The sequence below is a fragment of the Maylandia zebra genome, linkage group LG8 (assembly GCF_041146795.1).
Source record: "Maylandia zebra isolate NMK-2024a linkage group LG8, Mzebra_GT3a, whole genome shotgun sequence".
Taxonomy (NCBI): Eukaryota; Metazoa; Chordata; class Actinopteri; order Cichliformes; family Cichlidae; genus Maylandia; species Maylandia zebra.
In genome coordinates this window covers 21998867-22008653 of record NC_135174.1, presented here as the reverse complement: position 1 = coordinate 22008653, position 9787 = coordinate 21998867, and the positions used below count along the sequence as shown (strand labels likewise).

The following is a 9787-nucleotide window of genomic DNA, read 5'->3' as shown; positions in this document are numbered from 1 at the left end:
ATTACAAAGTAAACATTGTAAAGACTTTATGACAAGGACATTGTCCTTGGATAGACCAATCAGGCAGTGAATAATACTTTTAGCTTTTGGATCATTTTATACAGGGAGGCCTTTCTGTACAGAGTTGGCATGTTATTTCCGTGCCTGCATGGGTTCTGTCTCGGTGCTCCGGCTTCCTCCCACAGTCCAGAAACATGTTAAGTTAATTGTTGATTCTAAACTTCCTGTAGATGAGAATTTGATTTGACCATTAATGGTTGTCTTTCTCTGTTGGCCCTGCATAGAATGGTGACCTGTTGAATGTGTACCCCTTCTGTCCCAGGGCAGCTGGTGTAGGCTCCATCAGCCTGCAACCCATAACTGTTTAAGTGGTTATGGATGATTTTGCATAATTGACCAATAGCTACGGGCATGCTACAACAGTAAAAATGTAAAGTAGCATAATTCAGTAATTTCAGTAATGAGAAGCTTTGATGCATGTAGCTTAAAAGAAACACCCAGCCTGCAAAATGTGCAAACTGAAATCACTGTACACAAGATTAGGATCATATTATTTTAGGTATATTAAAAGCACATCTAGGGACAGGCGTTGTAAATTTGATTAGGTTATAAATGATGCCATGTTGTGCAGCAAGGTTCAGGATACTTACTTAACTGTGTAACTGTGCAACACTTATAAGAATTATAACAGGAATGATTTCATCAGTAGAAAATGTGTAAAATTGGAAAAACAACATATGGCTACTGGGAAAAGGAGCATGGGAGTTATATCTAACTCAACAAAAGGCAAATCCCTAGAAATATTTAACTCCACCTTTCTCTGACATGTAGCCTAATATTCCAATACCTTTTACAATAGTATTAAAACACACTACAGCTACTTAATATTTTCATTTGGAGTGACCTCAGTGGTCAGGATTAGAAATTAGTTAGTACATCACACCGACAGGTCAGGGTTGAGCAGTTAGGATACAAAGTCAGAGAGGCAGGACTGAGATGGTCTGGATATGCGCAGAGGATGGATAGCTATTGGCGGGCAAATTCGATTGACCCTCAAGATAAAGATGCCAAACACGAGTAAAACACATCTCTAATCATACATGTTCTTGAAAGACTTCAAACCGTTTTATTTTCTCACGCGCACCTCCCAGTGTCAAACTAAACGGTGTCCACGTGACCTCTCACCTGCTCCACCAGCAGTCCCTGCTAGTGACTCTAAACTGGTGCTGGCACGTCTCCAGCTACAAAAACTAAACAGATGTCCTCTGCGTGTTGCTGCCAGCGGGTCAGATACGAGAGAAAAACAGGGAGATCAAAAACAGGTAAGGGCAGAAGGTGAGCCGTGGGATGACATCATCACCATCCTCACGCTCCACGCGCCTCGTGCCCAGAAGGCGGCGGCATCGGGCTGAGCAAACAGCGTGATAAAAGCGCTACGTCACATATTGGAGCGGAGAGAGCTGGAGGAGATGGCATGGTATCGCGAGAGCGGTGTACCGCGACCGCAGCGCTGGATGGCGCTGATGGGGGCTGGATGCGCCCACGGCTCGCCCTCTCTCCCGTTAAGTCACACGGTAGGACACGCGATCGGACGGAGACTGGCGGCGACAGCAGCCGGGGTGAGTAAAAACCTGCACACTGCGCACCGCACGGGCTGCATCACCGCTACAAAGACCGGGTCGAAACGCATGTGACCGCACCGGACAGAGTAGGTGTGCGTGCGTCTCTCTTTTGATATTTTGAGAGGAGGCAGTCAGCGTGTCAGCCAGATGTGATCACCCCCCACCCCCCCCACCACCAGATGCGCTCTCGTGACAGTCTCAGAGGATGGCTATCTTTTTCTTCCCCATCACCATAATCTCCATGATTATCATCACTACTTTCATCATCATCATTATCATCATCATCATCAGGAGCAGCAGCAGGGGCGGGATCGGAGCTCGCTCTGTTGCTCTGTCTCGTGTCAGTTTTATTATTTTATCAGGTGGTCTCGGGTCAGTAATTCTCTCTGCGCAGCTGCTCTCCCTCGTGCTGCACGGCGCTCACAGCTTTAATTAGCCTTCCCCATCAAACCAGCCCCGGGTTCGTTTCTCCAGAGTTACAGGTGTTATTGCTCAGGTCGTCCCACTAAGTCCACTCAGGTAAGCTACATGCCACTACTGAGCGCGTGGCTCCTGTGCGCCAGAGCATGTTTTGGCGTTGGCAGTGTTTTTCGTGTACTTGTTGATAGATGGATGACCGAGAGACCGCGGCTTTTTACCGGGACGGATTCACGCTCCGCTGTCATCGCTCGGGGTGGGGGTCTGTAGTGATTTAATGTTGCGGCTTCGATCTGCGTGATTGATGACTTTGGCCCGCATCAGCGCCGGCCCTCAGCACCGTCACATTATAGAGACGGTGACACAGCCTTCTGCCGCGTGCCTCGCGCACGCACACACGTGAATACCTTAGAAAAAAAGGGGGAAATAGGGTACAGGCTGCTGGCAGTTCTCCTTGTTTTCATATAGGCTTGTCATCACGCAGGAGCACGCAGACTTGTTTTTTGTGTGTCTGTTTTGCATTCTGGTGACTCCTGAAGTCCCAACTTTTATGCTTTGACCCGAAACCTGCTAACCTTGCAGAGATGAGCATTGGTTGAACAGGATGAAGCCTCCACATGAGGAGTTCAGATCCCACTCTCTCTCTCTTTTGTGTCTCTCTCTCTTGCACTCAGAAGCCCACCGTCACCCTCCAAACTGAGCTGAAATGTCGCCTTGACATTTAAGTTGGTCTTTCTCATCAGTTTTTGTTTTCTGGAGATGAAAAGCTCTGCAAGGCTCCAAATTTAGTTGAAGTTAAGGTTAATATAAACATAAGGGTGTATGTATTAATGTCATCCCTGCTTATTTGCTGTCTACTCATGGCCACTCTCACTATTTCAGTTTAAAAACACCATCTCAAAGCCGTATCCTTATATGCACTGATTTTTCTGTGTTTTTATGACCTGATTGCTTTGATGTTGTATGCTGTGACACACTCCAAGCAGCAGGGATGCAGCGAAAGATAACTCTGACTGTTTTGTCTTTATTGCCCCCAAACACAAAGCCAGAGAGACATGCTGGCTTCCCCTCTGAGAGAATTTACTTTGCTTTGGCATTATTTAAGTACTCAAACTAATCAGGGCGATTTATGTGACTGAGCAGCTTGACATGTGATATGAACATCCTCAGAGCTAAGGCTAAAGGTTTTCTTTCATGCTTGCATTTAACTTTGAGTTTTGGGTCTGTTTTTAGGTTGCCTTTATTAACACTAGGCTCTCTGGGCTTTACAGAGCATAGGCCTGTGTGCTGTTGGCGTTTCAGTTAAAGTGTTTCTGCCTCTGTGGTTAGAGTTGGATCAACATGCATGCGATTATAAGAGGATTGAGGTATAAGGAAGAGGAGATTAAAGAGAAGATGAAGGAGGAGAGTAAAGACACGACACGCTTATATTGCATGTCTCCCATGACCTTTACCATCCGCTGGAGTGTTCTTTCTCTCATTTTCCCCATAGTTGTTTGTTCAGCGTAATGTCCCACTTATTCCTCTCCTCTCTTTCTTTTCCCTTCTTTTGCCACTTTTTCTCCAAGTCTGCAGTGCCCTTTTCTATTTTTCTTTTTCTCTTCTTCAATCTCTGCCTTGTCTTTTATGATCTCATCTTTCCTTTCCTTTCCTTTCCTTCTTTTGGTTTCCTTTTCTATCATTGTTTTTCATTTAGTTCCTTTGTTTTCTTTTCTTTTTTGACTTCCTATTCATTTTTTCTTTTCCATTTGCTTCATTTCATTCCTCTCCTTCCTTTTCATTAATGTCCTTTGCTTTCTTTTCTTTAACTTCTTAATTTTTCTCCTTTCCTTTCCTTTTTTGATTTTCTTACCTTTCCTCCCCTTTCTTTTCTTTTTCTAATTTTCTTCTTTATCTCCTTTCCTTTCTTTGATTTCCTTATCTTTTCTCTCCTTTCTTTTCATTTACTTACATTGCTTCCTTTTCTTTTTTCTTCTTCCTTTCCTTTCCATTCCTGTCCTCCATCAACCCTGAATGCCGTTTCTCGTTCTCTTTTCTCTCTCTCACCAAAACCGCAAAAATCGCACATGATTCCCAGAATGCATTGTAAATATTGATGGTTATGTAATAGCCTAAATATTAAGCAAATATTCACCACTCTTCTTATTTTCTACTAACAGGATCGGGTGAGCTCATGTGCACAGCTATAATGGGTCGTGTGTGTGTTTTTGTGCGGGTGCATGCAATTACATGTATTATTTCACATGTAAACTTTAATGTTGCAGAGTGTGATCAGGAAAATAACCTTGAAGCTTTAAAAAAAAAAGACCCACGTCTCGGTAATATGCTTACACATGCAGCGACACGTGCTCATACAGTATGTTCATACACACATACACACACACATACACATGAAACACACAAATATAAGTTTAGAGCGGGAAAGAGGGGTGAGAAGGAGAAGCACGGAGGGGAGGATGAACTCTGGGCTCTCCCTATTGTCAGCCGGGGCTATTTGAAGTTACACATAACCCAATTACAGGGAAACCACTGTGTGTGTGTGTGTGTGTGTGTGTGTGTGTGTGTGTGTGTGTGTGTGTGTGTGTGTGTGTGTGTGTGTGCGCGTGTATGTGAGAACATGCATGTGGGGTTTTTTTGGAAACTGAAAGGAAAGAGACAGAGATGAATGGTGGGAGAGAAGTGGAGAGAGTGAATGAAAATGGAAAATAGAGGTCAGTGGAAGAAAGTGAGAAGCAGAGAACAGGAATGAAGTGAATGGAAAGGAGTGAAGAAAGTGCAGCCAAAGGACAAACAAAGGCAGCGTGTAGTTTCTGAAAGATCGAGTCTTTCTTTTACAGCAATATTTAAATATACTTCTCGCCTGTAGGTTTGCTTCAGAGGGAAGAAGACAGCGTCAGAGGCAGGCTATTGTCCTTGGGGACAGTATCAGCTCTTTGTTCAGCTTGCTTGACACCAGTGTCACTGTCACCAAGCCATACTAACCCACAGCAGAGAGGGAGAGAGAGAGAGACAGCAAATAGTGTCAAGTAATACCCTCCCAGTCAGTTTTTAAGATGGGAAATACAACTTAAAAGGAAAAAACAGGATAAAATGAGACAGTTTCTGGTTGCCTAGGTAATCATCTAACAATATTTACCATCCTGCCATATCAGTCGGTGGTTTGCTTATGCAAACCGGCAACTGTACGATACATTTGCAGTTATGGGGTGAACATTGTTGACCATTGGCAGTGCAGACCGTGGGCGAGGTATGAACAGCCTGTTTGTGGGCTACTCTTGGTTGTGTTGTTGCTGGTCTGTCAGCCAGCTGCAGAAGAGCAAAGTTCTAACAGTAAACTAGCTAAAGTGGAACTGAGTGATAAAAACAGTGAAAAGTGTCCTGGCACTCCCTGAACCTCTTTGGCCCACTTGCCAACCAACCAGCATTCGATCTACGCATAGCCGAGCTACATGCTGTTGGGTTTTTGGAGGACTTCACAGGAGCATGCTTGCGTAGGTTGAAAAGCCCTCTTGATAGGCTCTCATCAAAATGACACAATCGTGGTACTGGAAAACAAGCATATCTTAGGATCCAACTGTTGCTTGATGACGCCAGATACCGCTGACTTTCTGTGATCTCTGGTTGTCATGAATCGCTTCCTCTGCGTTCAACATAAATAAATACCAATATTCACCATCAGTTCCACTTGGGACTTGTCATTCATGTGAATGTAACCATATACTGTATTTAAAAGACAAAGACACTGTGACATCATCTGTTGGTTAGTGAAGTTTCGTTGTGAAGGCCCAAACCGAACACTTTTGTCATTGCCATCTTGGTATTTTAAAACTGAGATAGGATGTTTCTGTGAAACTGAGAGTCACTGCAGGCTCATTTAGTAGAGACTTGTCAGACACAAAGGTAGTCTTGCCAACAAGCTTCCCCTGCTTCATTATATTTTTGTAATCAGAGGAGTCAGCCATGGTAGACAGTTTTAGACCTAAAAATATTCGATTTTTAGGTCTAAAACTGTTTAAGAGGTGCGTGGGTTCTCTCTGTTAGATTATTTGTTGAGTCTACATTGGCTGTAGAGAGGAATACAAGCTGTCTTTCTGTATTAGCCCTGGGACAGACTGGTGACCTGTCCAGGGTGTACCTTCTCGCTCTATGACATTTGTGAAAGGCCCCAGCCCCCATGGCTCCAAATTGGATAAGTGGAAGAAAATGGATGGATGTTGTTGTTCTGCATCCTTTAAACGTATCACTCAGTCTTACTCTGCAGATGGAGCTCTTTCAGTTCTGACAAAACTGCAAATGTTCAGATTTCCAAGCAATTTAAACACATTTTAAGGACTCGAAATCTTGCTGACTTAAAGCTTGGCCACTCCATCTGTGTAAAATGCGATCACAAGCTTCAGAAGAGCTACTGATGTATAATTTGCTCAGATTGTAGTGCACTTATTGCTTCCAAGTTTTTGGCAACAGTTTGGGAAAGACACCGCCTGGTTTGAACACGACAATAGCCCTGTTCACAAAGTGAGCTCTATTAATAGTTTTCCTACTTGGGTGTAGAAGAGCCAAACTGGCTCTGTGCACAATCCCAACACCTCTGAGAGAGCTGTGGGCCAGACGTCATCACCCAACAGATACAGACGTCACTGAAGTGGCTGAAAATCTGAAGAGTAGCGGTAATAGCAGTGTAGTAATACCCAGGGTTTTTGAATGTGATGCAGAAAAATATCACGACTTTTAATGTTAAATATTAATATATTTAATATTTTGGCCATATTATAACATTTTCTATTATCTGATTTCTCTGGAGGTTGTCGGTATAAACAAAAGGGAGCACACTGCATTTCTGCTTCATAAACTGCTTGTTTTTAATGTAATTTTACTTGGTTTGATTGTTTTTTCTTGCATGAATTCTTTAAAGATTAACATACTAAAAAAAAAATCCCTCTAAGGACGATTCTCACCTCATTACATGTGAGGTTAAAAAGGCTTGGGGTCCACAGTTTGACTAAAATTACCATCCTGACCTTCTCAATAATAAAATAATTTTTATTCCTAATTGGAAAACTAATGAAGCCCAAGTTAGCTGAATAGGGAGGAGGGACATAGAAGTGTTGATATGTCCATTCAGTTTTTCCTGGTCGATACATCATAGCTCACATACTTTGAATGAAACCCAACGGCTATAATACAGACCACAGTGAAGCTGTGGACTTTTTTTCCCAAAGCAAAGAAAGATGGAAAGAAGTCTTAGAACAGGACTGAGATTAGAAGAGAAAATTCAATAAAAGCTTGCTGTATTTGCCATACAGTGTCAAATGTTGACGTGACAGAGCGACAGAATAGCAGATGAACGTAGAGGAATGTTTTTCATCGAATGTTAACATTTATATGGATCAAAGACGAGGCTCCACAGTGCACCGGGGACCAAACAGGCATCCATCCATCCGTCAGATTCTGTCCTTGGATAAACTTCTGCAAACCTCCTGCGTATCACTTGATGAGCTGAAGTAAAGCTGAAAAACAGGAAGAAGAGTAAAAGATAGATAAAGGACAGAAGAAGACGAGACAGTTCAAGAGAAAGGGACATCAAAAATATTATTACTGAAAGCAATGTATTATTAACAGCACTAGTGGCAGTAGTGGTAATAGTTTATTAGTTCTAGTGCTAGTATAATGGAGGCTGGCATTGATGGAGCCACTACACAGGTCTACATGGGACAGTGGACAGCTGTGTGCGTTCAGGTGTCATTCATCAACAGCGTTGATACTAGTTGAACAGAACAGAAGATTTCAATAGAGTTAAACTACTATTAAATCAATTTTTTCATTCATCAAAAGTGCTTTTTATTCATCTTGATTGTTTTGGTGTGAGTTACCCAGTTTTTGAGATAGAAATGAATGCCTTCTCGTGTATATGATGGGAGCAGATGGCCTTTTCCTTGCAGTTCTCAAAAATAGGAGTGAACTGTTCCTTTAATTGAATGGATGATGAATATCATTCAAGTAGCTACACAGAGAAAAGATCTAGTACAATAATTGCGCTCCTACATCATTGTGTGCTTTGAAGGCATTTGTTTAAGCTCAGCTCTCTTAAGTTTATTTTAATCACATTTGCCGTTGCAACACCTTGATACTTTTCTTTTTAGCCACTCTGAATCTTTGGCATGCAGAGAAATTCATGGTCGACTTGATGATAGTGAGGCATCCAGGATCAGTGGCTACAAAGCAAGTGCGACTCATCACCCCTCTGCCTCTGTGCATGACAGGTGCTTTGACATTTTCGCACTGATATGCTGTGTTTGGTTTTCACCAAACAGTGCTGTGCATTATGGCCAAAGATATTAACTCTGGTTTTGTCTTTCCAGAAGACAGTGTTCTTGAAGTTTTGCGGCTTGTTCAGATACATCTTTACAAACCAAAGTTGTTCTGCCACATTCTTTTTAGAGAAAAGATATTTTCTCCTGGAAACCTGTTATTTTGCAGATTCTCTGAGAATTGCACAGTCAGACTTCGGGGTCCACTCCTGCCAACTGTCTTGAATGGCTTCCAGTTGTGGATAAACTTTAAGGAGAATGGTGGACTTTAAATTGTTTTCTAATGGCCTTACGACGCTTCCCACATTGATAGGTAGCGCTTAGGACTTAGTTCTTTAAGCTCATTACTGATGTCTTTGCCCCATACCTTTGTGTTAACACACACCTTTATGCTCCAGACCTGCAAACTGCCAAAACCTCAGCTTTTATAAAGGTCGTCACACTTGCTAAAGATCAGCACCGCTATTATCAACACCAGCATCTACTTTCTATGGAAGCAGTAAGGGTGTACTTACTTTTTCTCTCTGCAATCCTGTGGAAATGACTGTGGTGAGAAACTGGCTTTTGCAGATTGTTGTTAGACATCAGAATGAAGTACAAGTTGATCATTGTGGTGAGTAATCACCCTGTAAGACACAGGCAGCTGGCTTAGGTCATGCCAACTGCTAATGCTGTAATGATGTTCCTGCCTACAACAGGTCAGTGAACAACAATATCAGCTAAATGTCAGGCACATGCACTAGAAAATGTTGAAGCAACTTATACATCCGAATCCTCCTTTAGGGAGAGATTTACTAAACAAGGCAAAATAGCATGTGAGTGTGATTCCCAAATAGCACTCATAGGTGGGGTTACTTTTATGGGTAATTGATAAAAGCTACTGTTTTCTAAACCCAGCTGCAGACAATTCATCTCAATATGAAGCACAAAAAATAAGATATGCCATTTTGTGGCATTAAATATTGGTGCAATTAGCAGAATTGCGTGTCGCAAATCTTAATAAATCATTTTGCACTCTTCAGTTAAATGTTGTCCTCTCTAAGTTTTGTGCCTTGAGAAAAGAACTCCCAGAAATACATATGCAACAGGGTCAGTTACAAAAATCTTCCCACCTCTTACATGCAGCCTTGCCACTTTTCACAGCAGAACCCAACTTGCGGTGCTGCAGCAGGAAATCTGGCCCTTAGTTTTCTCTCAGACTGCAGCAGAACCCGTTGCTGATCCTCAGCTTCTGAAATGCTCTGTAAATGTAAAATGGATGCTAATGCACTACTTAAGAAAAAGCTTCGCTGAAAAGTTATTAAATTTAGAAATCTGCAACCTTACCACAACACCACTGAGAAATGTAGTGAAATTATTAGTAGAGCACTACAGCCCTCGCTGCTTATTTGTATCAGAAGCTGGCAGAGATGGATATCTGAAAATGACTACTGACTGCTG

The 9787-nt window shown here is 42.4% G+C and overlaps 1 protein-coding gene across 4 annotated transcripts in view; it reads left to right on the top strand.

The window, feature by feature from the left end:
• Positions 1 to 1488: 1488 nt before the first annotated feature.
• Positions 1489 to 9787, top strand: part of usp54b (ubiquitin specific peptidase 54b) — a 57155-nt gene continuing 48856 nt past the window's right edge. For 2 of the 4 annotated variants that reach the window (XR_191331.2, XM_004556592.3), the window contains exon 1: positions 1489 to 1619. The gene's annotated coding sequence lies outside the window, so the exon portion shown is untranslated. The other 2 variants (XM_012920653.3, XM_004556594.4) reach the window with 2 other exon arrangements.